Raw genomic sequence first — 27,897 nt, 5'->3', positions numbered from 1 at the left:
TCGTGCAGAGAGCGCAATAGCGCTCTCTGCGCTAGAAGAGCCGAATTTCCGGTTTGAAAACCGGAAATTTGGCTCTTAGTTACCAGGAGCGGCATTTTTGCCGCCCCTGGCAACCAGGGGGGCGCTGCCGCCTGAGGCGAGTGTCTCAACTCGCCTCATTGGTGGAGCGCCCCTGGGAAAACGTAAACACAGTTACTCTACAGTGTACCCCAAAAAAAAACAACTGTGAACAAAAGGTTGTTATATCAAAAAACTACTAACAATGAAAAAAATTATCTATTCACTTTTATAATATGTTTATTAAATAATTATTGTATGGCTGGTCAGCTTACTCATGCATACTATATTTGGGGATTTTTGTGGATAACGAACTGTGTAACTCTAGGCAGTGTATGTCAGTAGGGAACTGTAATTGTACTTGAAGCAGCTTAAATGTTTCTTCACAGTGAAGGAAGAGAAGTAAAATTATTTGCTGTGTGATGTGATATCATATAATGCCTTTAATAATGGTTTGAATGACTTCTTGGACAAGGGTAATATCCAAGGCTACAGTGACCTTAAGATTTACAGTTAATTAAGTATAGTTAGAATAATACAGCAATAACCCATTTAGGATATAACAAATAATTGATCTATGTATTGCTATATTTTATTCAGAACCCAAAAGAAATGAGATCAAAGTATAACTAAGAAATACAAAAAAAGTAGTACTCACTCCCCAGTGGCCAAATGACTCAAAGAGTTTTTAAAAAAGCAGACAGTCTACTCTTTGTACAAAAACAACAAAAAAAATCATTCCCAAAGCATATCTTTTGATCAGGTTTGTGAATGATCATAAAAGTAAAACAAAAGGAAATGCACAAAATCATATACACAGTATAAAAAAAGAAAAAGCACAACACACACAAAATGAAACTTCATACCATATCCAAAAAAACCTCACTCTCCACCCCACTTCCAATCCACTTGTATGAGGAAAGGGATTATCTTGTTTGTCCAACCTGATACAAATATCTGGTGGATTTCTGTATTTTGAATGTTTGTGAGCTCACACTTTGAACATATTTTTCAAGTTTAAGAAAACCTAAACACAGTTACTCTACAGTGTAACTCAAAAGAAAACAACTGTGAAAAAAAGGTTGTTATATCATAAAACTACTAACAAACAAAAAATCTCTAAAAAATTATTCATTCACTTTTATAATGTGTTTATTAAATAGTTATTGTATGGCTGGTCAGCTTACTCATGCATATTATAGTTACAAAACATACATGAATTAATAAACACAATATAACAACTACAGACCTATAGTAAATAGATAATTTTCAAAATTAATTTAGCCTTGGTTCTTACAGTTCATCAAATAATAGGATGGCAGTTCATTAAAAGATGGTGAGGAGAAAGACAGATTTAGAACAAGACAGCACAGTGAAAGACATTGTAATATTCGGGATTAAAAATACAAGCTCCGTTCAATGTTGGATTATGGGCCCTGTAAATTAATAAAATTTAAATTGCATATTTTGGGGGTTTTACATACTACAGATGAAGCCACTTGGATTTGTGAGTTAAATGCGTCATGACTCAGGGTTAATTGAAGAAACTGGGTTATCTAAAGTCATCTTAACTCATTTAATGCATTTAACCTTTTCATTAGCATACCAAAGCACCATTGTTCACAATGGTGAATGCTTTAATTAGATGGGATGTTGTGACACAGTTTTCTGTGTTAAATGAGATAAATGGGATATCTGTGTTTAGTTATTCTGTGTCAAACAGACAAACCAAAGTGGCTGCATCTGTACATAGCTTAAATAATAAAATGTGTATATGGCATCACATAATTCAGAACATCCATACATTCATATTTCTCAATAATTGTTACAGGGATATGTGTTATCAAAATATTAAGAAGGAATTAATTTATGACATTTTTACTTTTTGAGATACAACATCAAACAGGGGTGTAACTAAAGAGGAAGCAGACCCTGCAGCTGCAGGGGGGGCAGGAGGTATAGGGGCCCCATGAGGTCCTAATGATGAGTCATTTTAATATATATTGGTAAAACAGGACAACCTCTGGAGAGTTTGGGGGGCCCCTCAAATTATTTTGCTGTGGGCTCCAGTAACATCTAGTTATGCCACTGGCATGAGGGAAATGTAAGTGCTCATCAGTCTATGACTGTGTCATAATTTGGCTGGCACTGAAGAATAAAACCATGCTTTAGACATTTTTAACATACATAATATAGCAAGCTCTTATAATGAGACATAAATTAAAAACAAATTCATTTTTTATTAGAAGTATAATACCCTATGCTTCCTAATTGCTCTATTTTCTTCTTTTAGACATTTTTGTAATACACTCAACATTTTATTGTAGAATCTAGAACATGCTTGAATTAAATTATAACACTTCGCTTTCCCACTGTAAAAAACATTCTTAAATGATTTGCTATTGTGGTCTCTTTGTGACATATGTATAGTCTCTTAATTTGTTCCCTTTAATAATTTATTAGAACAACTTTAAAGTTTAAACCCACTTGAATATATTTTATTTTTCTTACCCTTAACTCATTTTCTCCAGCCCATTAGAAAAACAATTACTGGTCATCATTCAACAATAAGTGACAGCTGGTGGATCCATTAAGTTTAATTTGCTTAGTCTGTTCTCAACAGTTACTGAAATTTAGTGGATCACTGCAACTGATGTTCCTCTCTAAATCATAATGTCAAACTCTTCTGTTTAAACCCAGAAGAACCTTCTAATCAAAATGACTTCCATACCTTTATTTCTTGTTAGGAATTAAATGTTATAAGTGCATCATGTAAAATATTACTTAAGTCTAGGTTTACATAAAGTAAGCACATTTATTAGCTTTAGTTAGAAGTTAAAATTGGCCCACATGTATATGATTATTTACTGTTGTGTTGACAGATATGAATGAAACTGAAATCAGATTTTGATATGCAACTAAATCGATGGTCAAAATTGTCCAAGATTTGTCAGATTGTGAGGGATGATAAAATGAGCCCATGTACAATTTATTTAGTTCATACTAGTTTCCATAGAAAACATAAAAAGTTGGTATCCAGCGAAAATCTCTCATTTATATTTGGTCAAAATAAATTGCAAATCAAAAGCCCACAAAGCTGTTTTCAAACTTTATGATGTAAAATAGATTTACTTTTAATAAGCCATATGCTGAAAATATACAGATATAAATATGCTGTGAAATTAAAACAATATAAGATGAAAGTGATGTTCATGCAATTAAAGATTGTTTGAAATACATATGTCTGTGAGGGGGCTCATGGTCCAAAACAGAAATCATAAAGATTTATGCAACAAAGGGACTGGTTTACATACACTAGGTGCAGAACTAGGCAAGAAATAGATGCACAATTGCTGCCATTGAAATAAACAGCATGTAAACATTTGAGCCTCCAAACTACTCCTTTAACACCTTTAGATGTCACACTTAAAGGAGAACTAACCCCTAAAAATTAACATGGCTTAAAATACCATATATTATAGACTAGACTTATAGTTTAAGTTTCTCAATAGCAGCAATGATAGAGGACTTCAAACTTGTCACAGGGGGTCACCATCTTGTCTGCGTCACTCACATGCTCAGTGTGTTTCAAACAGCTATGGAGAAGCTAATCTTAGGGGTTATTGGAAATGTACAAGCAGAAACTGAGAGTTGTCTGTAATATAAGCAGATGCTACAGTGCGTATTATTAAATTCTGATGCTAATTATGCTGGTTTTTGAGCTGCTACATAACAATAATTTATATTATATACTTATCAGTATTCAGTATAGCAACACAGAGCATGTACAGTGAATCAGCAGAAAAGAAGATGAGGAGCTACTGGGGCATCTTTGGAGACACAAATCTTTACTGCTATAGGACTGTAATTGCCTTGGGCTGGTACAACAAACATAACGTACAACATTTCTAGCCTACTTCTTTAGTTAAGCTTTAGATCTCTTTTAAAGGTGCTCATTGTTGCATTAATTAAACTGCATGCCTGTGTGCCACCCTTGGTGATTTTATGATGGCAGACTCCCAAAATGCACAAACCCAGTTACAGCTTGAGCTTATGTACCTTCCCTTCAATTAAGTTAGGCTAGTGTCTCTCTTGATAAGTGTACTAGCCCTTTTTGTAGAAAACTGCTGGAAACCCCGGCATATATGTCTCTATCCAACTGGTTATTTTGTTTAAATATTCAGAACTTTCCAGATAGATCAGGGGTCCCTAGAACATTGGAGCAAATTTACTAAAGGGCGAATTTTCGCCATTGAATGCTCCATCACACTTCACCCACTTCACCAGGTGTAAATTCGTTACCACTACGCTAATTCACTAAAATGCAAAGTTGCATCTCAGCAGCCGAACGCTGGTGAAGTTTCGCTAGCGTTCACTTCTGCCTAGGGAAACTTCATTAGTACTCTTACACTACGGTCAATTTGAATATTAGAGATGTTGGTTAAAATGCTTAAAGTGGCTATTTATTATTACACATGTCTAATAATGCAAAATAAAGATTAAAGAGATCTTCTAATGCCCTAGACATGAGCACACCCTAAAACAAATGTGATATGCCCCTCAAATTGGTTAAAATGAACATAAAACTTTTTAATAGTTAGGACTTTAAAAAATGAAAAGACGCTAGTGTCTTTTGCAACTTCTGGCATACAGGATATGATGTTACTGACATAAGATTGCGGAGGATGTAGCTTTGTTTTATCAGTCTGCCAAGTCTAAGGTTGTGAAGGAAACTCTGTTGAAAGAGGTAACGTTCTGTAAAAATTTGCACTTTAGAGAATTTGCAGAATAACGACCCTTTGCCTGAGTGAAAATGTGCTTGGTGATAGGGCACAAAATTGCACTAGCGATGGTCTCTTTCGCTAGCGAATTGTTGTCTACGCTTGTTGGTAATGTCTCTGCGGATGAGACTTCTGGCGAATTGTCGATAGTGACAGCCTTTAGTAAATCTGCCCCACTGTGTTTACAGTGTCTACAGTTAAAGCTTAACATTAAGTAATATCAAAACCCTCACAAATGTTTAGTTACTAAGCAAGAGATGCTTTTTCTACTACCACTGAGAATCACAGATATATAATAACTGCTTTTGATACAAAAAATGGTGGTTGTATTGGCAGATGCATTTAATATTTTCAAGAAAATGTTGGATGCTTTTTTAGCAGGGGAGAAAATACAAAGTTATTGAAATTAACTCTGAGGTATAAACTGATAAATGGGACTGATCTGATTGTCCTCGTGGTGTCAGGAAGTTTTTTTTAGGGGAAATCGGTGAGGCTTTAGATGGGCTTTTTTTGCATTTCTCAGCTGACAGGTAGGTTTCAGTTATACAAAAGAATGAACATGACGGACAAGTATCTTTTTTTCAACCTCTCTTATGTAGGGAATTAGTGCACAACCCTTGCACTTATCCCTGTAAGCAGGGTGCAGGCATACAGCCTGTGTCTGTGTGCTGTAAGCTGTTACCTAGCAACCAGCTGTTCAGTAATCTCAGTGCAGCAGGAAGTGACACAGCAGCTAGTGAGTAGCTGGCAGGAAGAGGAAGTCACAGTCACACTGGTAAGTACCTAGTATCCAGTCTCTACCAATACCACTGTGGAGTGGCTCAGGGTTGTCCCATGCCATAAGGTAAGCTCCACACCTGGAGTGTAGCACTGACAAAGGAGTGTCAAAAGGAGTTACATTTTGGAGGCACTGCTGAGATTACGACTGGGACCTGGTCGCAGAGAAAGTGAAACAAGGTGGCTTCATCTGCTGAGAGTCTCCAGAGTGTTCTGGATTGGTGCAAGAGTTTGGGCCTGAACCAGAAAAGGACTGCTGTAGTAGGTCCCATGATACCCAGAACAAAAGAGGAAGTTATTTACAAGATCCTAGATGCTGATGGATCTATTTTTTTTTCCCTAGAGTTGTAGCTTCATGACGAGATGCAGACAGCTGGTTAAACGTGCTTGTGGATAGTCCTGCCGAGATCAACAGCGAGTCCTGTGCACGTGGTGTTGAAGCAGAATAGGACTGTCAATTACAAATTGTCTTGCCATATGTTCCAGAGGAGAAGAAACTTAGTGACAGTGAGGATGAAGTGGGAGATGATTTGGAGGATCCAAATTCCCTTTACACTGGTGCGCCACAGCTACCTGCCACTGGTCACAGCTCAGTGACTAAAAGACTGTTTAAAGTGACGCCTGCGACAAAGTTGAAATACACTGCATCGTGTGAGAGTTTGAATTCTGCGGGGAGCAACCCACCCCTAAGTGATGTCTTTGAAGCAGCCCAGCTTGTGGAAGTATTGGCACAAGTCGGTGAGAATTGGAGACAGCTTGCATACAATGGCAATTATAAGAGACTGAAATATTTTCAGGTGTGGAACCCACTCCCCAAGGTAAAGAGACCTTTGAAGTCTGGAGAGATTCTGCTTTGACCGCTGTTGCTGATTGGCCTGGGTCTGGACCTGCTTTGTGTTGCAAGATCCAAGTGAGATTGCGAGGGCCTACACTGGACCTCATTAAGCTACACACAGAGGTGTTCCCGCAAGATGGTCCTAAGAAGTAAATAGAACTGTTGGAAGATACCTATGGACCAGTGGAAGATGAAATTGAGATGCTGTACAAGTTTCAGTCTTGCATGCAGAAAGACAAAGAGAGTCTGTCTGAGTATTTAAAGAGACTGCAGCAGATGTTAGTTACTTGTTTGCAAATGGATCATTGCTAGTGATCATGTTGATTCCATGAGATTGCAACAGTTATTCTGAGGGGCTTTGTCTAAAGACCCCACTGCTGTGATGTTGAGATCTTTCTGCAGAGGAAAGAAAGAACCCACTTAACAGGAGTTAATCTGAGAGATCCGAAGGGAGGAAGTTAATGCTTTATGTCAAGAGAAGAAAAATGGTAGTTCTTAAAAGGCTTCCAGTGATTCCCTAAAGGATGAAGAGATTATGGAATTGAAAAAAGAGATTGCAAAACTCAAGGCTCATGTGTCTGGAAGGGATGAGATGCCAACTATGTCTAGACATTGCCCATTCAAGCAGGGGGGGAATGTAGGGAATTAGTGCACAACCCTTGCACTTATCCCTGTAAGCAGGGCTCAGGCATAGAGCCTGTGTCTGTGTGCTGTAAGCTGTTACCAGGTAAGCGCCATATGTGGAGTGTAACACCGACAAAGGGGTGTTGAAAGGGTTACACTTACTATATTTATTACTCATTTTATTTGTTTTAGCACATTTTACTAATAAAAATGTATTTCCCAAAATACTGTACCAAATTACCTGTTACCTTCTGGGTAGCCTGGCAAGGTATGGGTTCCTTTAACAGCAGGGTATAAAGTAAACATTACAAACTTGCTGCATTTATAATAAGAGTGAATATGGAACTCTCTGTTTTACTAGAACATGTAAATCAGAACCATGAACAAAGAAATACAAACAATATCAGTAAAGAACAAAGTAATACAGTCAATAACCATTTATTTACCCCTGTGGTGCAACAGATATAACTGACAGTTCAGGCCTGCTTGTTGTGAACACTTTACATTGGTGCACACTTATCTGTAACCCTGGTGTTGCATCCATGAATTCCAGTACATTTGTAATCCATTCATGAGTATCTATACGGTATTTCCAGAGAGTGCAGTGTCCAGTAGTTAGTCCTGGCTCTCCTTTTGGATAGAACTAGGCCAGTAACTAAGCTGGGGTGACTGACCCTAATGGGCACTGGAAACTGGGGTCTAACCTACCCTTATCAGAGCAGGGGCCTGACTAATGAACCTTCTGGTTCTTATGGAATAATACCCTGAGTCCCTAACTGGGCCCTAGATCTACAATAGCTACAGTGAAGGTCTATCGGAACCGGAACCTGAGGGGCCTAAATGAAGAGTAAAGTCCTTCCCTGACTGACACTCACTGACACACTACCATATATACTCGAGTATAAGCTGAGTTTTTCAGCATCCAAAATGTGCTTAAAAAGTCTACCTCGGCTTATACTTGAGTCAGCTGGCAGTAGTTGAGATTGCAGTCACTTTTAATCATTCCTATACCAACAGTTCGCTTGGGGAGAGACTGCAATATCACACAGCGCCCTCTGTTGGTTATATGAAAGAATAACAGTGCGCCCTCTGTTGGTTATATGAAAGAATAACAGTGATTGCAATATCACACAGCGCCATCTGTTGGTTATATTAAAGAATAACAGTGACTGCAATATCACACAGCACCCTCTGTTGGTTATATGAAAGAATAACAGTGCACCCTCTGTTGGTTATATGAAAGAATAACAGTGACTGCAATATCACACAGCGCCATCTGTTGGTTATATGAAAGAATAACAGTGACTGCAATGTCACACAGCACCCTCTGTTGGTTATATGAAAGAATAACAGTGCGCCCTCTGTTGGTTATATGAAAGAATAACAGTGACTGCAATATCACACAGTGCCATCTGTTGGTTATATAAAAGAATAACAGTGACTGCAATATCACATAGCACCCTCTGTTGGTTATATGAAAGAATAACAGTGCACCCTCTGTTGGTTATATGAAAGATTAACAGTGACTGCAATATCACACAGCGCCCTCTGTTGATTATACGAAAGAATAAGTGACTGCAATATCACACAGCACCCTCTGTTGGTTATATGAAAGAATAACAGTGACTGCAATATCACACAGCGCCATCTGTTGGTTTTATGAAAGAATAACAGTGCGCCCTCTGTTGGTTATATGAAAGATTAACAGTGACTGCAATATCACACAGCGCCCTCTGTTGGTTATATGAAAGAATAACAGTGACTGCAATATCACACAGCGCCCTCTGTTGGTTATATGAAAGAATAACAGCGACTGCAATATCACACAGCGCCCTCTGTTGGTTATATGAAAGAATAACAGTGACTGCAATATCACACAGCACCCTCTGTTGGTTATATGAAAGATTAACAGTGACTGCAATATCACACAGCGCCCTCTGTTGGTTATATGAAAGAATAACAGTGACTGCAATATCACACAGCGCCCTCTGTTGGTTATATGAAAGAATAACAGTGACTGCAATACCACACAGCGCCCTCTGTTGGTTATATGAAAGAATAACAGTGACTGCAATATCACACAGCGCCCTCTGTTGGTTATACAAAAGATTAACAGTGAAGGCAATATCACATAGCACCCTCTGTTGGTTATATGAAAGAATAACAGTGCACCCTCTGTTGGTTATATGAAAGAATAACAGTGACTGCAATATCACACAGCGCCATCTGTTGGTTATATGAAAGAATAACAGTGACTGCAATGTCACACAGCACCCTCTGTTGGTTATATGAAAGAATAACAGTGCGCCCTCTGTTGGTTATATGAAAGAATAACAGTGACTGCAATATCACACAGTGCCATCTGTTGGTTATATAAAAGAATAACAGTGACTGCAATATCACATAGCACCCTCTGTTGGTTATATGAAAGAATAACAGTGCACCCTCTGTTGGTTATATGAAAGATTAACAGTGACTGCAATATCACACAGCGCCCTCTGTTGATTATACGAAAGAATAAGTGACTGCAATATCACACAGCACCCTCTGTTGGTTATATGAAAGAATAACAGTGACTGCAATATCACACAGCGCCATCTGTTGGTTTTATGAAAGAATAACAGTGCGCCCTCTGTTGGTTATATGAAAGATTAACAGTGACTGCAATATCACACAGCGCCCTCTGTTGGTTATATGAAAGAATAACAGTGACTGCAATATCACACAGCGCCCTCTGTTGGTTATATGAAAGAATAACAGCGACTGCAATATCACACAGCGCCCTCTGTTGGTTATATGAAAGAATAACAGTGACTGCAATATCACACAGCACCCTCTGTTGGTTATATGAAAGATTAACAGTGACTGCAATATCACACAGCGCCCTCTGTTGGTTATATGAAAGAATAACAGTGACTGCAATATCACACAGCGCCCTCTGTTGGTTATATGAAAGAATAACAGTGACTGCAATACCACACAGCGCCCTCTGTTGGTTATATGAAAGAATAACAGTGACTGCAATATCACACAGCGCCCTGTGTTGGTTATATGAAGGATTAACAGTGATGGCAATATCACACAGCGCCCTCTGTTGGTTATACAAAAGATTAACAGTGAAGGCAATATCACATAGCACCCTCTGTTGGTTATATGAAAGAATAACAGTGCACCCTCTGTTGGTTATATGAAAGAATAACAGTGACTGCAATATCACACAGCGCCATCTGTTGGTTATATGAAAGAATAACAGTGACTGCAATGTCACACAGCACCCTCTGTTGGTTATATGAAAGAATAACAGTGCGCCCTCTGTTGGTTATATGAAAGAATAACAGTGACTGCAATATCACACAGTGCCATCTGTTGGTTATATAAAAGAATAACAGTGACTGCAATATCACATAGCACCCTCTGTTGGTTATATGAAAGAATAACAGTGCACCCTCTGTTGGTTATATGAAAGATTAACAGTGACTGCAATATCACACAGCGCCCTCTGTTGATTATACGAAAGAATAAGTGACTGCAATATCACACAGCACCCTCTGTTGGTTATATGAAAGAATAACAGTGACTGCAATATCACACAGCGCCATCTGTTGGTTTTATGAAAGAATAACAGTGCGCCCTCTGTTGGTTATATGAAAGATTAACAGTGACTGCAATATCACACAGCGCCCTCTGTTGGTTATATGAAAGAATAACAGTGACTGCAATGTCACACAGCACCCTCTGTTGGTTATATGAAAGAATAACAGTGCGCCCTCTGTTGGTTATATGAAAGAATAACAGTGACTGCAATATCACACAGTGCCATCTGTTGGTTATATAAAAGAATAACAGTGACTTCAATATCACATAGCACCCTCTGTTGGTTATATGAAAGAATAACAGTGCACCCTCTGTTGGTTATATGAAAGATTAACAGTGACTGCAATATCACACAGCGCCCTCTGTTGATTATACGAAAGAATAAGTGACTGCAATATCACACAGCGCCCTCTGTTGGTTATATGAAAGAATAACAGCGACTGCAATATCACACAGCGCCCTCTGTTGGTTTTATGAAAGAATAACAGTGACTGCAATATCACACAGCGCCCTCTGTTGGTTATATGAAAGAATAACAGTGACTGCAATACCACACAGCGCCCTCTGTTGGTTATATGAAAGAATAACAGTGACTGCAATATCACACAGCGCCCTCTGTTGGTTATATGAAAGAATAACAGTGACTGCAATACCACACAGCGCCCTCTGTTGGTTATATGAAAGAATAACAGTGACTGCAATATCACACAGCGCCCTGTGTTGGTTATATGAAGGATTAACAGTGATGGCAATATCACACAGCGCCCTCTGTTGGTTATACAAAAGATTAACAGTGAAGGCAATATCACACAGCACCCTCTGCACATGGTAGTGGGACAGTGGGACAATGCACACAGTAATCCATTTGGCAATTCTCTGTCACTATCAACTTTGCAAAGAAGTCTGGTTGATCGCTGGGGGGGTCGCTTTGGAGGAATCTGCGCTGCTGGGAGACAGGCTGTAGTTGTGTCTAGGCTTATACTCGAGTCAATAAGTTTTCCCAGTTTTCGTAGGTAAAATTAGGTACCTCGGCTTATACTCGAGTTTATACGGTAAGTGGAATCTGCTACCCTCTCACACAAGTTAGGGAAGGTAAAATTTGAGACCACAGTCCCAGAAGCCCTGACTTCTCCAACTTTGTGGGGTCCCGAAGATAGCAAAAAATAAGACAGTTGCCACGGGACTTCTCCACCGTCTATTTATTTCCCTCTCCTACTGACCTATGAAATTTTCAGAAAGACTTTGATGAACAGCTTTGTTCCCGTGGATTAGTGTCACCATCCTCTAGTCATTGGGCAGCACCAGTTGTACTGGTCAAAAAGAAAGACAGTAGACTAAGACTTTGTGTGGACTATAGAAAGCTTAATGATACCACAGTCAAAGATGCTTATCCATTACCCCAAATCGATGATACGCTTGATCTTTTGTCAAATGCCAGGTGGTTTTTCTACCCTGGATCTTACAAGTCGATACTGGCAAGTGGGGTGCACCCTGCTGACAGACACAAAACTGCATTTGTTACCAGCCATGGACTTTTTGAATTCAACGTTATGCAGTTCGGTCTCTGCAATGCGCCAAGCACGTTCCAAAGATTGATGGACATTATTCCGGCTGATTTGCAAGAGACCGCTTGCCTTGTTTATCTAGATGACATTATTGTGATTGGCAGATCTTTGGATGAACACTTGCATCAGTTGTCCTGCGTGTTACAAAAATTAAAGGAATCTAACCTGAATGTGAAGTCCTTCCCTGACTGAAACTCACTGACACATTAAGTGGAATCTGCAGTTGGTGCAGATTTCCCTGCACTTTACCAACTTTACCTCCCAGGGGATCTCTGTTGCCCTGCTGCTGCCAGATCTGTGTCTGCTCTCTCCTTGACTTCCTATCTTGCCTTTTTCTTTCCCAGCATTCCTCACACAGTCACATGGCATCAGCCTTTCTGTTTCCAGATTGCCTAACACTGCCATCTGCAGGCTGGAGGTGACATTTGCATCATCCTCATTTGTCTGTCTATTACAATACATTTTCTAAGGTGGAAAAATGCTGTATATGTTTTTTGACCATGAGGAAATACAGGCAAACTCATAGAATTATGCTGTTTTTTCATGTTGCTTATCTTCAAAAATCATTTAGAAAGGCTTTGGAAAGATTATTTTCCATAGCAACCAGTTTCACAACTTATGTTGTGTATCACTGTAAAATTGTACAGATTATCATGGCAATTGCATATATTATCATGGTCATACTGGGAGAACACAAATTGGTTTCCAGCATGAGTGATAGCTACCTGTCTAAATTATCTGATGAGCGTCAGGAACTGTTATTCAAAAATAAGGGGTGAAAATGTCAATACATGGCATTATTCCCTGAGAGTGACTGAAGGAAAAGTGATTAAATTAGGTAATAGTGCTGGTCAAAGAACACAATCATTATTCTAACAGGAGTGTTTTATATTTTACTTTGCCCTCCAAAGACTGAAATTATCTGTATTTAATTTCAATATTAGATTTCCATAAATGTAACCTTCCTTCATTATACAAGGTTAAAGAGAGGGAACAATGTGTTAACATTTAAAATTCATTAGCAATAATTAGCATAACTAGCAATAAATCACTAGAGAGGAATTCTAAAAAGGAAAGTGGCCGTAAAAATAAATTATGCTCTACTTTCAGTGGACAGTCCGCTGTCCTTGAGTTTTTTGTTTATTTGTCAGAAAGCATCTTGCAGAACAGCCGCTCTTTGATGTATTAATGTACATATTTAACCAGCATTTTAAATATGAATTGTATGTAGATGAATGTTTTCATTCACCGGGTCATGATATACAACATCTATTCATAAAATGCAACTGTTTAGAAATCTTTTAAATGTTTCTAATGAGCTGAAGAAGCTGCTTGGATGGGTGGCAGCTTTTTCAAGATTACGAGCAAACCCATTGTTATGTTTATAAGGGGTAACAATAATTAGACACCAAAGCTGAGACCTGCACATTACAAGGGACAAGAAAGGCAATTATTTCCTCATGCACAGGTATAGCAAGTACATTCTAAGGAACAAGTATTATACATATAACTGCAAATAAATCTATCTCAGTACTAAATCTAATCAGTACTAATCACCAGTACTAATCAGTACTAAATCAGTTCCTGCACTGGTTCCAGCTACTTCCTTACAACTAGGTATCAGGAAAGGGATTACATGCCATTGAAACACAGCGAAACCTGCAGCCTGCGAGATACTAGAGAAACGGAAAAGGCAGGCAGGAGGAATAGCTGAATAACACAGTTTTAAGAAACCACAGAACTCCGAGGTCAGACAAGCAAAGTCTTATATAGTAAAACAAACAACCTAAATGCAGTGGTTTGTTTACCCTTTACTCAGGCAGTCCCCTAAGGTTTTCACCAGCTAAGGGAGCCCTAATTTAGAGTCTTGGAACCCAAGTGTGGTCCTTAGTTATAGATAGGATGCTGTTCCCTTTGCTGTGTTAAAGTATTATTCTGGCAGCTCCATAGCTAGCTAGAAGGAAGTAATGTTAATGTAAGCTTAAGCACACGTGCTATTTCTCTTTTCTTCCTGAATTCCCCTCCAGGTAGGCAGGTGGGACAAGAATGGAGTCTAGGTTAATTTGGAGCCTAGTAATATGTAAGCATATACCACCCACATATACCACCCACTAGGGTGGATATTTATTAAAACTCACATTTTTCTCCATTATATTAAAAATTAAAATTTAACCTAACTCACAAACACAATCTAGCTTACTTTACTAAAAATCAAAAATCGTAAGTGCGGAAAAAAACTTGATAAAATCATGCAGCAATTGGAATCATGTGACTTTTGGTGATTTGTCATTGAAAAACTCGAATTTATCATATTATCAAACAAAAACCAGCATCAAACAGCCTGAAATACTCAAAAATCCTGAAGGCAAAAAATATGTTCCAATTGTAAAAGGGACCATCTGCAATTGACATTTAGACATTGACAGGTTTTAGCTGAAGTATTTAGCAGCATAATAAAGGTTGAAAAATTCAAGCTTTTTTATCTCAAGAAAAGTAAAACATTTTCCCCTAAAAATTCAGAAAAATTTGATGCTTTATAAATAAGACCCTAGGTGTGATAGTGGGTAGCTAGTAAGCAGTCTGTGTTCCACCGAGGAGATTTAGTAAGGATTATTGTCCTGGGTGTACTACCCTAGAGTAGGGACTACTGTAGCTCACCTAGGTTTCACTTAAGTAGAATTCTGAAAGATGACACCTTCAGTTGGGCACTGAATGCTCGAAACGATAAATGCGTGTATATGAATAGTATTTGTTTCTTATTTCTTGTGCATAGTTCTGAAAGACTTCTATATGAGTCAAGTTGAAAAGGCATTTATTGTTAATTTCAAGAACTATTTTCACCCATTTATTTAGCTATACCCAATAAATATAGTTTCCCATTGACTTTAAGTGGTCTAAGGTCTGAAATGGTATAGAATAAATCTGGCAAGGCATACAAATATTCTGTTTTACTGTTGACGGCTTGCACAAAAATCAAAAAATCATATGCAAACTCTGGTGGTATTATGAAAGAAATTATTGAAAGAAAATTCATTAATACTACAAACAAGCTCATACAGTGTACATCATAATCATATCAAAGCAATAATCATATTTAAATACTTACAATTTGGTGGTATGTATTTAAATATAAATTTTTCACATTGACTTTAAGTAGTCTGAGAACTGATGTGGTGTAAAATAAATCCAACAAGGTGTAAAAATATATCCAGATGGACTGTATAGTACTCAAAGCTGCTTCTCTATGGATGACTACTAGTTATATTGTATGATAAAGGAATATAATAAGGCTGTGGTGCAGGCATAGACAGAGTGCAGTTTGTGGTTTGAGAAGACAGTATTTGTTTAATAGTCAAACAGTTAAAAAATGCATGCACATACAATGCCCTGACAACCTGATACATAATGCCCCAGAATAGAATTTCAGTGCAGTGCCTATGTCATGTAAATTGTCTCCATATACTAACATACAAAGACAGGACCAGCTCTGCATATAATAGCACAGAATACCTGCAGTGTAAACATGATACCAGTTCAATAAAGAATCCCCTAGAACAGAGTGGATAATAACAATAATAATAATAATAGTAATAATAATAATATAAAAGTGCCACTTCACTTTATACTCTAGAAAACTTGACAGAATAAATACAGTACAAATAACAATTGTGCCAGTTCCATAAATAATGCCCCTAGAAGCTATGGCTGGATATTGTACCAAGTCTAATTATTATACCTCAAAACTAGGGGAGAATAATTAGTGCAGGTCCTGCCAGCAATATCCATGGACTAAACTCATAATGTGACAGCATCAGAAACTCCCAGGTTTTCAACTAGGGACCTGCTGTATATCTGCCCCTGCTCTTCCTGCTTGAGCCACAGGAGGCAGTGTGGCAACTGCTTCATTGACATAATATCTTCTGGGACACTGCCTCCAAGTCCATCTTCCCTCAGTCATGCCCCCTGTCCAGTTGCAGGAAATAGCTCATTAAAGATCTCTTCCCTGTCTCCCCAATGCTAGATCATTGGCCAACCTGCTTTGTCTAAGCCCTGAGTTCCTGAAGCTCTTGTTCATGACCCTGTTCCTGTTTCTGCAAACTAGCTCCTGATACCCTGCTCCCACCTAGTATGTTCTGTTCCCATCCCTGTCCCCTTTGGTTCTGACTCCCCCATTTGACCTCAGCTCTGCAAATTATTGTTGTTCCTTGTTCCTGTTATAGTAAGTTCTAGATCTTGCCTTGTCCTTGTTCCCCATTATCTGATCTCCCGGTTTTGACCTCAGCCCATTATGTGACACTTCATGGTTTCTGCCTGTCAGACCATTGGCCTGTTCCTGGTTACATTTGTTTGCCACCCGCCCTTGACTATTGGCTTGTCTTAAGGACTACAGTATTTGCTGCTAGCTATGACCCATGGCCTGCCTTAAGGACTTGTTTTTGTTCTGCTTCTTACACCTTTCTGAAGATGTGTTTTTTTAATGTTCTTTGTTAATTAAACCTTTGTTTGAAGCACACAGTTCGTATCAAATGTGCTAGTGGTTATACAGCACAAGAGCCCCTGTCAGTCAAATCAGTAGATTCTTAACAGACAGATACACAAACACATTCACACATATTGAGACTGACACATATAGACTGTACAGGGATTGAATACTCTGCAGAGTAAATCCTTCCAATCCATGTTCAACTTTACCGGGACTTAACCTTTCAGAACAAAATCCTCTGCAGACTCAGTATAAGTCTTGGTACAGCTGCACAGTGATTGGATAGGCTGCTGGATGAATGCCTCTAGCCTATCTGTGTTCAGCTGTACTGGGACTTAAACACGGAGATTAAAATGAATCAGAATTGAAACTGCACTCAGGGTCGGACTGGGGGGCCCAGGGCCCACCAGGACCGCTGTCCAGGGCCCCCCTCTGGCCTCTCTGCCCTGCCCCTACTGTGAAGCGTGACCTGCGCGCACGCACTCAGTGCATCGCGCATGCGCAGTCGGCGCTGCTCATCTCCGATTTTTTTTGAGGATTTCAAAATGGAGAGAGGGGGTCTGGCCCGGGGGGGCCCATGAGGGTCAGGGCCCACCGGGTTTTTTCCCGGTGTCCCACCGTCCAGTCCGACACTGACTGCAATGCAATTCTGGTCATAAACCCCATTTGCCTCTATTTGTGGACGCCCATGTTATAAATTTAAATTCATATGAAATAGGACTTAAAATAATAACCAACCCCTTGGATGTTGCTCCCAGTATTCTCAAAGAAGGTGTTTATTTTTTATTTCATTGCTTGGAGGCAAGTTTTAGCTGCTTAAAAACAGGTGTACTACTAAACAGGGCCTCCTGTAGACTGGTTAATAAATAGCTCCCCAACTCTGTTTACATTTGAATGTGGCTCATAGGTAAAAAAAAAACGGTTGGGGACCCCTGGTCTCAGAGCTTGATCCTCTCCACTATTAGCTTTTATAAGGAGAAAGACTGCCAAAAGTGATAGAATAATAGTTGCCGATTCCTCCTACAAATTCATGCTGCAATTCTCACTGTTATTGAACAGTGACATTTTTTGGAACTATTGAATTCTAAGTTTTGACAATTATGAACCAAGCTATAAAACATCTACTTGAAAAAAAGAAGTAGTTGAAGAAACCACAAAATTTGAATCCTGACAAATTATTTTCCTCTAAATACTGGGCAAACCCCAATACCTTCCATACAGTGAAATATAAAATAAGACGTGAAAAAAATAAGGCGTGAAAGGCTGCAGAGGTTTAACACAAACCCAATAATCTTTATGAACTGTAGCAAAAGGAATTTAATGCACCTGAAAAAAATATTGCAGAGCTTGCACTCATGGGTATGGCATGAGAGAGAAAGCAGGGGGGAAGGAATGAGAACACTGAATAAAAGTTGGATCTCCAATAGAGGCTGGCTGTGTAATCTTTGCATTAAGCACACACTGTATGATGCAGATATAATAAAAACTGCTTGGTGACTTCCAGCCAGTCATTTGTAATGATATCACCAAGCACATACTGTACTTCACAGGTAATATATCAAAGAGTACAATCGGGAATATTGTTATTATCTATATGATAAAAATGGGATTGCAAAACCTAATAGACCATTGCAACTAACATGTAATATGATATCAATTGACTGTCAATACTGTCCTAAACTACCAGCAATCTGTGGTGATTCAGCAAGTCAACATATTTGATTAAACAGATGAACAAGAACAAAAGTTGTAAAGCTGCCAGAGCCATACCTTGTAGGCTGCATATTTTATTTCCATAAAATCATATCATTGCAGAATAATTGGACATGACTTCTGAACTGTAAGGCTAGGAGTAACCACAGGAACCAGTAAAGTAAGGAACGTGCAATAAAATGAGTGTATCAAAACATGTTGCCTACAAGTTAGCATATATGTTACTGAATGCTTGTGCAGGGGTGCTTCACCAATGAGGTGAGTTGATGCTGTCGCCTCAGGCGGCAGCGCCCCACTAGGTACCAGGGGCAGCAAAAATGCTGCTCCTGGTACTTTAAGAGCGAATTTCCGGGGGAGGGGGGCAGCAGCCAGGATCGCCCCTGTGCTTGTGTCATTAAAAAAAAAGTGACAAGGGTGCTCAATACCACTCAGAATTACCACTTAGTCAACCTTGTACCCCTATTGCTTTTTTGCTCCTATCCCCAAAGATACGATAATGACATCCAGCTCTTGAGGATGAAAAGGCCAAAGCTTTAATTACAGTTCTAAATAGAGATACAGTAATATCAATATAGTAACTTACAAACACAAAAATAAATCACCATACACCTTCCTGGGCTAATAGGGTTGGACCAGGCAAGCAGGACACCTATTAAAAACCTGATGGGCCACGACAACCAATATCCGCAGCCGCCTATGGCCTGCGTTGCCCTCAATCTCACCCCCCCTCCAGCCCTGATCGTGAATATGAATATGAATATTTTGCTCCTTTTTTGGGTTCAAGCTTACACCTGTTTTCAAGCTCTACAGAAGAATACTGCACTAAAAGTTCTCTCATATATTATACAAAGCACAATAATTACTCCCTGTCAGGCAAACTACATCCTCTGTATGACGGGCAGGCACCATTCCGGAACACCAAAAAATCGATTAATTAGTAGAATCCAGGAGTCCAAAAATTTTGGAGCCTTTTATTTTTTATACATGATGTAAATTAAGACTTTTGTATTATTTCACCAAAATATGTTTTTGTACTTCTGGATTCTACTAATTAATCGATTTTTTGGTGTTCCGGAATGGTGCCTGCCTGCCATTCAAATTTCTATGTGTAGCTCCCCTTTACTGATGGTTTGGGGCATGAGCACCCGGACCCATTATGGAAAGCGGTAAGCTTGTCCTTCTATTTAAAATGTCCATGCTTCTTATAGTTTCATTGTATATAACATCCTCTGTATGACCTTATGGTGTTGTACAAATATTAAATATTTAGTGGTAAAGAGTGAGTTCTCCACACAGAAGCTTAATTGCTCTGGGATGTGAAGGATATAAGTGCTGATGTAATGTGGGCTTGTTTGTTAGGATATAATCTATTATTGTCACAAAGGGAAAGGTCTATAAAATCTTATATTCTAAAAGCTGAGGTGCCCATAATATTTGTCAATATGTCTGCAAAATAAATACATTGGCATTGCACCAATGTGACTAAAAGGGACACTAAAAAGCCAAAGCAAAATGTCACCTTGTTGAACACATAAAACACCCTAAAATTGCATTTTTCATTACATTCTTCTTTTTTGACAAATGCTTTATTTCTCTTATGCTCATTTCTGAACATTATGAGCTTTCTGAACTAGGGATGAATTCCATCCAATGGACAGCACTCCTTTTTCCATAAAACCGTCTTTATTTTTCTTAGGACAGCAACATGCAATGTTTCGAGTGGCACTCCACTCTTTATCAAGCATAAATCACAATGTTAACACCTGAACTTAAATACCCTGAGGCACAGTGCCCCCTGGTGTCATCACAAATTATAGCAAAACATATGTCGACATCGTAATTGTTACAAAAAATATATATATCTCCAATTATGGTTACAAAATATCAATAAACATGCATGCATATTTTCCTGTTCTATTACAGATTCATTTATCTTAATTGAAAATAGACCAACTTATCTGTAGCATGTCCAATACAGATTGCAACCCAACCAGGGTAAGGAAATTTAAAATGTCCACATAACGACCAATAAAAATAAAATCAACTTCAAGTTAAAATCATTTCAATAAAAATGGATGTAGGTCATATTCATGGTTCAGACCGTTAGGGGCCAGTGTACCCAACCTTCTTATCCACTGCGCCTCCCTTTGTAATAATTCTTTATCACGGTCTCCCCCACGTCTCTTTCTTGAGACTGTATCTAATATTTGAAATCGCAGTTGACTTATAGTGTGACCACTTTCATTAAAGTGCTTAGCTAATGGCTGGTTCAATCCATTTCTAATTGCAGATTTGTGTTCAGTTAGCCTGTCACGTATACAACGAATGGTTTTACCCACGTAAATTTTCCCACAGGGGCACTTAATACTGTACACCACATACGTGGATGCACAGGTAAAGAAACCCCTAATGGGAATACGTGTACCTCTCAGTGGATGATAGATCCATTCTCCCTTTAAGACATTATTACAATGGCTGCATCCACAACATGGGTACGTCCCGTTTTTTCTTGGTGCCAGTAAGGTTTGTGTATGTTTTATAGAAGGGCCCAAATCTGCTTTAACCAATTGTGTCCCTATTGTTTCAGCCCTTGTATAAGACATCACTGATGGGGATTTAAAGATATCTTTATTAGGGAAATTCCTAGTTAGTAAACTCCACTCCTTACGTATGATCTTCGAAATTTCTCCACTCAACATATTATACTGATTAACAAATGGAATCCTTTTAAAGTTATGTCTACTCTTATTACCTTTTTCTCTTTTTTCTCTTACACTTATTGGAAGTCTCTCACCAAGATTATTTGGTAATTCTTGACCTTCCTGATCACCACATCCTTTTTCTATAACTTTGGTGGGGTATCCTCTAGCTTTAAGTTATAGAAAAAGGATGTGGTGATCAGGAAGGTCAAGAATTACCAAATAATCTTGGTGAGAGACTTCCAATAAGTGTAAGAGAAAAAAGAGAAAAAAGTAATAAGAGTAGACAGAACTTTAAAAGGATTCCATTTGTTAATCAGTATAATATGTTGAGTGGAGAAATTTCGAAGATCATACGTAAGGAGTGGAGTTTACTAACTAGGAATTTCCCTAATAAAGATATCTTTAAATCCCCACCAGTGATGTCTTATACAAGGGCTGAAACAATAGGTACACAATTGGTTAAAGCAGATTTGGGCCCTTCTATAAAACATACACAAACCTTACTGGCACCAAGAAAAAACGGGACGTTCCCATGTTGTGGATGCAGCCATTGTAATAATGTCTTAAAGGGAGAATGGATCTATCATCCACTGAGAGGTACACGTATTCCCATTAGGGGTTTCTTTACCTGTGCATCCACGTATGTGGTGTACAGTATTAAGTGCCCCTGTGGGAAAATTTACGTGGGTAAAACCATTCGTTGTATACGTGACAGGCTAACTGAACACAAATCTGCAATTAGAAATGGATTGAACCAGCCATTAGCTAAGCACTTTAATGAAAGTGGTCACACTATAAGTCAACTGCGATTTCAAATATTAGATACAGTCTCAAGAAAGAGACGTGGGGCAGACCGTGATAAAGAATTATTACAAAGGGAGGCGCAGTGGATAAGAAGGTTGGGTACACTGGCCCCTAACGGTCTGAACCATGAATATGACCTACATCCATTTTTATTGAAATGATTTTAACTTGAAGTTGATTTTATTTTTATAGGTCGTTATGTGGACATTTTAAATTTCCTTACCCTGGTTGGGTTGCAATCTGTATTGGACATGCTACAGATAAGTTGGTCTATTTTCAATTAAGATAAATGAATCTGTAATAGAACAGGAAAATATGTATGCATGTTTATTGATATTTTGTAACCATAATTGGAGATATATATATTTTTTGTAACAATTACGATGTCGACATATGTTTTGCTATAATGTGTGATGACACCAGGGGGCACTGTGCCTCAGGGTATTTAAGTTCAGGTGTTAACATTGTGATTTATGCTTGATAAAGAGTGGAGTGCCACTCGAAACATTGCATGTTGCTGTCCTAAGAAAAATAAAGACGGTTTTATGGAAAAAGGAGTGCTGTCCATTGGATGGAATTTGTATACTCTGGAGCAGCCAATGTGAATGGGCTACTGGACGCGCACCCAATATCAAAAATTTGGGCAGAAATGTGAGTGCGGTCTGATTTGTTTTTTATATGAACTAGGGATGAGCAATTTTTTCGCCAGGCATGGATTTCCGACAAATTTCTGCATTTCACCATCTGCAAATTTGTTTGTGAAACTGATGCAAAAATCTGCCATGAAAAATTTTGCTGCAACAAAAAAGAAAAAACAGCAATTACCCATATGTCCAAACGTTGCGGAGACAAAAAAGATGCTGAGACAAAAAAGATGCTGAGACAAAAAAGTCATCACAAGATAAATAGCAATTGACTTTAATGCATTTGGAGTGAGAAAAAATTGTTGCATGCGTAAAAATTTGTAAAGAAATTTTTGACACCCATTGACTTCAAAGGTTTGTGCAAATTGTTTGCCCTTTCGCGTATTTTTTCACACAAATTTTACGGTATACTGACAGATTTGTTCAGATTCTGCACTTCACTATAAAGAAATTATTTAGGAACCAACCCAGAGTAAACAAGAGAATCAACATTCAACTAAGAGACCCAAGTAACGAACAAAAGGTTTTCATTTATCAGACTTACAGCCTATTTCAGAGCTCCAGGGAAATGTCTTAAGGTGCTTGTGGATTCCCAAGTAGGGCCAGTATTATTCAGAGGCAGTTCATGGAGCATGTGAGATCTACACTGTGATTGGCTGCTATAATTGCTACACGCATAATATGTCAGTGAGCACCCATATGCTTCTGATGGTGTGCAATGTCATTACTTGTCACACAATCTTCATTTTTTATCACTAACATCAGCAGTTCTGTCACACCCAACTGCATAAAGGGACATGGCAAGCTTTTAGATCAAGACACTAGTGGTCATACTAGCAGTTGATTTTGAGGGCAAACTAAGATGGTAAAATGTACAAAATGGCATTTTTACTGTTACATTGTTCTGTCTGCTATAATATGTACACAGTAGGGGTCATGTATAAAGTTCACATAGCGGATATTTATTTGCAAATGGTTGCATTGCCCATGTTTTTTCCTGAACGCTACAATATTGCACTGATGTTCTCATCTTTCCATTTTTTGCGAACAAATTTTCGCAAATGCGATGGGTGTTTGCATGAGTGTGGCCACTTTGCATGGCTGTTGTGCACAAAAATAGCAATTAAAATTCGCAAGCTGCAAAACTGTTTTGCAAACATTTTTTCCACCTCCAAAGTTGTGCTGTGACTTTTTCTCCATCATTAATTTAGGTTGATTGCCTAGGTAATTGATAGAATAAAAACAGTGTTCCTTTTAACATAATGTAAAATCCTTTGGTGTGGCTCAAGTTTGTGGGATATTCTTTTTTACTGATTGCTGGATGTTTGATCCTTCTTTTGTGTCATAAATTCTACTATGCCACCAAGAAGTGTACATTTGCACTTCGAGTTTGCTTGATCTATAAAACATGTCACATTTAAGATGCCATTTACAAAGACCTGGTGCAGAAGGGCAAAAGGCATGCCAAGAGCATATTTAAGTGTAGGGATGTAGCGAACTGTTCTGCGGCGAACTTGTTCGCGCGAACATCGGCTGTTCGCGTCCGCCGCAAGTTCGCGAACGTCGCGCGACGTTCGCCAATAGGCGTTCGCGTCAAAATCGTTCGACCATTCGACCATTCGATCGCTAAAATCGTTCGATTTTCGTTCGATTCGAACGAAAATCGTTCGATCGAACGATTAAAAATCCTACGATCGTTCGAATCGAACGATTTTCGGATGTTCGAAGTTCGCGAACAGTTCGCGAACTGTTCGCATTTTTTGCCGGTGTTCGCGAACGGCGTTCGCGAACACATACTCGGCGGTTCGCTACATCCCTATTTAAGTGCAACTGGCTTCTCATGTCTCTCATGAATACAGAGCTGCCAAATGCAGGCAGCATTGTATTCAAGGGGGTGACAGCAGGTCTCTGTGCTTCCATAGACCTCTGGCAATTCATTTATTCTGTATGACAGGGCACAGTGGAGAAAATGGCAGATTGTGTTCCTTAGTTGCACAATTATTCCTTTAGTATTAAAAAGCAAACAAACAAACTAAACAGTGTGAAAACATATGGTAAGATGTGCTAACCAAAGCCCTTAGAGGCTACTGAAAACAAAAAATATCACATAAATATGCACAAAAATAAAAAGTGGGGTCATATAAACCCTCAATTATGAAATCAAAATCTGTGAAAAAACTGATTATTGCATCACTTACAATAAGGTACTAATGGTATGAAAATGAGATGCATGATAAATAATCAGGCTTATACATTTTTAACTTAATTTTAAAGTACTTTTACACCTGCTAGATGTTTTCCTTCATACAAAGGCTTAAGTATGACCTCACAAATGTTCTTTTCTATACTAAACAAATGCTTTGAGAGATAGTTGTGTTCCCAGGATTGCCATATTTTCTTTAATGTTTCAGTTACACCTAATGAAATTGCTAATAGCTTTTCCATTAAACAAAATTTGTTTATCCAGGCCATTATGGCATTCTGGTTTCATCCACTGCAAAGTTGAATGTATTCGAGCTCTTAACCATATCAGACTCATTAAGCTGTACTCTGATCTGTTTAATTCTCTCAACCCGAGTCCCAGCAGGCATTTAAACTGTTATTGGGGGGGGCGGGATGGGGGGGTGAGAAGTTCAGCAAACAAACTCTGTAATTTTAAGCTGTGTTTCTAGTATTGTATCACATTCCTACCTAATCAACATATACACACAATTTTTTATTATGTTGGTGGGCACAGGGAATCAGGTACTGAAGCTTTGTTGGATACTTCTGTTTCCAAACTCATGGAGCTCATTTTGAAAGTTTTTAGGAGCTGCATCTGGCAGCACAATTTTACAGTTTTATGGAACCAATAATAAAATATTACTCTGGCATACCCACAAACAAACCTGGCAACCTAATTTGATTATAACAGCCTACTTTTTTGCATTTAACTTGTTAGTTTTGTACTTACAGGAATCCTTCTATCACTGATACCATCAAAACATCCATACATAAACAATATAATTCCATACATTGTGCACAGCTGAAGATTTATTTTTGTATCAACTTGTAATATAGTTTCTCCTGGTTTTTCTGGTTTATCAGCACACATTTCAGTGATGTTACAATGCCATATTTTTAAAGAAAACATCTGGGCACAAGTATTTATATAGTTCTCATTTCCCTTTGAAGTATTAATGTTAGAATTGCGGTTACTTGATGCCTTCCTCCTAAACTGTCATTCTGGCCTGGGGTGCTGACTTTCCATGTTCTGTCAGTTTAAGCTTTCTACTCATGCTGATATATTCCTAGTAATTATAGGAACAAGCAAGTAACTGAAATAGGGCAGAGGAAGGGGCCATGCTCAAATTCCTACTGTGACCATTAAGGTCTGACTATGGTCTGAGTGTGCCGGGAAAGGGCACAGAATCAAACATGGTGTTTTAACAATTTATTCCACAAATCCAATAATACATGGGCAATAGCAATCACTCATTGAAAGCCCAATACCATTCAGATGTAATAAATGTCCCATAACAATCAGGAAAAAATAGTGTGCCAGCAGGCAGAGTCCCAAATCTCCAGCACTGAAGTACAGGAGTCCTTATCTCTCGATCACAATCTCCTCAACAAGTCTCCCTCTTGCTCTATGGATTCCCCAGATAGCCTCACCTCCCAGCAAGTACCTAGTATTCTCAGGAAGGAGTACTCAGAACTGCTGGAGTCTGTGGGGGGGGGGAGATATTTATTATCTGACCCTTATTGTGTTTGCTGAGGTCTTTGTGGTCAGGTTCCTTAACTTAATAGCTGGCTATAAAGAAATTGACTGGACTTCAGTACAGTTCCCCACAGATCCTTCACACCTACTAGTAGACATGTAAGAGTACTGTATGTGACATTGTTCTTTCATTTGTAACACATATTCTTAGTAGTCAAATCTAAAAGAAATGTGTGGTAGACATTTTGACCAATTTGTCCCTGAGATCAGGATACATAAGGCAAAGTTTGACTAAATATACAATAGGGGACTGATTTACTAACACTTATATTTTTAAATTTTTCTGAATCAAACGTTTTAGCACTAAAATCATGTACTTAACTAATTACTCAAACCATGACATTTTGTTTTTTTGAGAGCCTGATTAAGAGGAATTGTTCAGTATAAAAATAAAAACTGGGTAAATAGATAGGCTGTGCAAAATAAAAAAATGTTTGTAATATATTTAGTTAGGCAAAAATGTAATGTATAAAGGCTGGAGTGACTGGATGTCTAACAACAGAACACTACTTCCTGCTTTTCAGCTCTCTTGGTTTCCACTGACTGTTTACCCTGTAGACCAGGCAGTAACCAATCAGTGACTTAAAGGGGGCACATGGGTCATAACTGTTGTTTTGAATCTGAGCTGAATGCTGAGGATCAATTCCAAACTCACTGAACAGTTATATCCCATGTGGTCCCCCTTTCTTTCTTCGAATACCTTGGCTAGCAGCCTAGTGGGGTTTTCTTTTCCCCAAGTGGGTTATTCCATTTTTAGGAATTCTTGCATGCTTTTAGTACCAAATTCTTGAGCTACAAGGCTCGAGAAATTCTTAAATCGGGCCTGTACATAAAAAAAAAACACATCTTTATAATACAGGTTCTCCAGCATGAACTTAAAGAAATTTTTCTTGTTGAAATGAATTCTTGTTATTTTGGTAAACTAGCAAATATTCACAGTTTCGTAGTGGAAAAATCTCACCTTGTGAAAATCTGGGAATGTTTACACTAAATTAATCCCTCAAAACTTGTCATAGTTTTCTTTTAGTCTTAAGTCCCTTTATTAGAGTCAGAGGTATATGTTCAATGAAACCATGATCTCTCAGACCTGTACCCACTATAAAGGTCCCACAAATGTATGAACAAATTAATGTTCTACATCTTTAAGGTCCTGGCTCTAAGAAATATGCTTGCTGACAGGTTTCAAATATAAATAATTATTTCCAAGAACATACACTACAGTTTTCTTTGTAGTCTTTATTGCAGTCTTTTTTTGTGAAAATTTGATTCAAAAAGATATTTTTACATTATAAAGTAGCAATAGAATAAGATTTGATAAAAACCTGAACACAATATACTAGAATCCAGTAAAAATTTTTTACAAAGTTAAATTCCTAAAAAATGTTCTTGGATAAAAACAAATAATTTAAAAAGTATAACTTCCGTTTTTAATCAATTTCTCACAAAAAAGAGCCCATACCTGCTCAGAAGCATATGTTTGAATGGAAATGTTTCTAATACTGCACTTATTTGAGTACAGTGGCGGAACTACCGGGGGAGCAGGGGGTGCGATTGTAGC

This window comes from Xenopus laevis, chromosome 5S (genome assembly GCF_017654675.1).
Source record: "Xenopus laevis strain J_2021 chromosome 5S, Xenopus_laevis_v10.1, whole genome shotgun sequence".
NCBI classification, from domain to species: Eukaryota; Metazoa; Chordata; class Amphibia; order Anura; family Pipidae; genus Xenopus; species Xenopus laevis.
Note: the sequence above shows the minus strand (reverse complement) of the source record.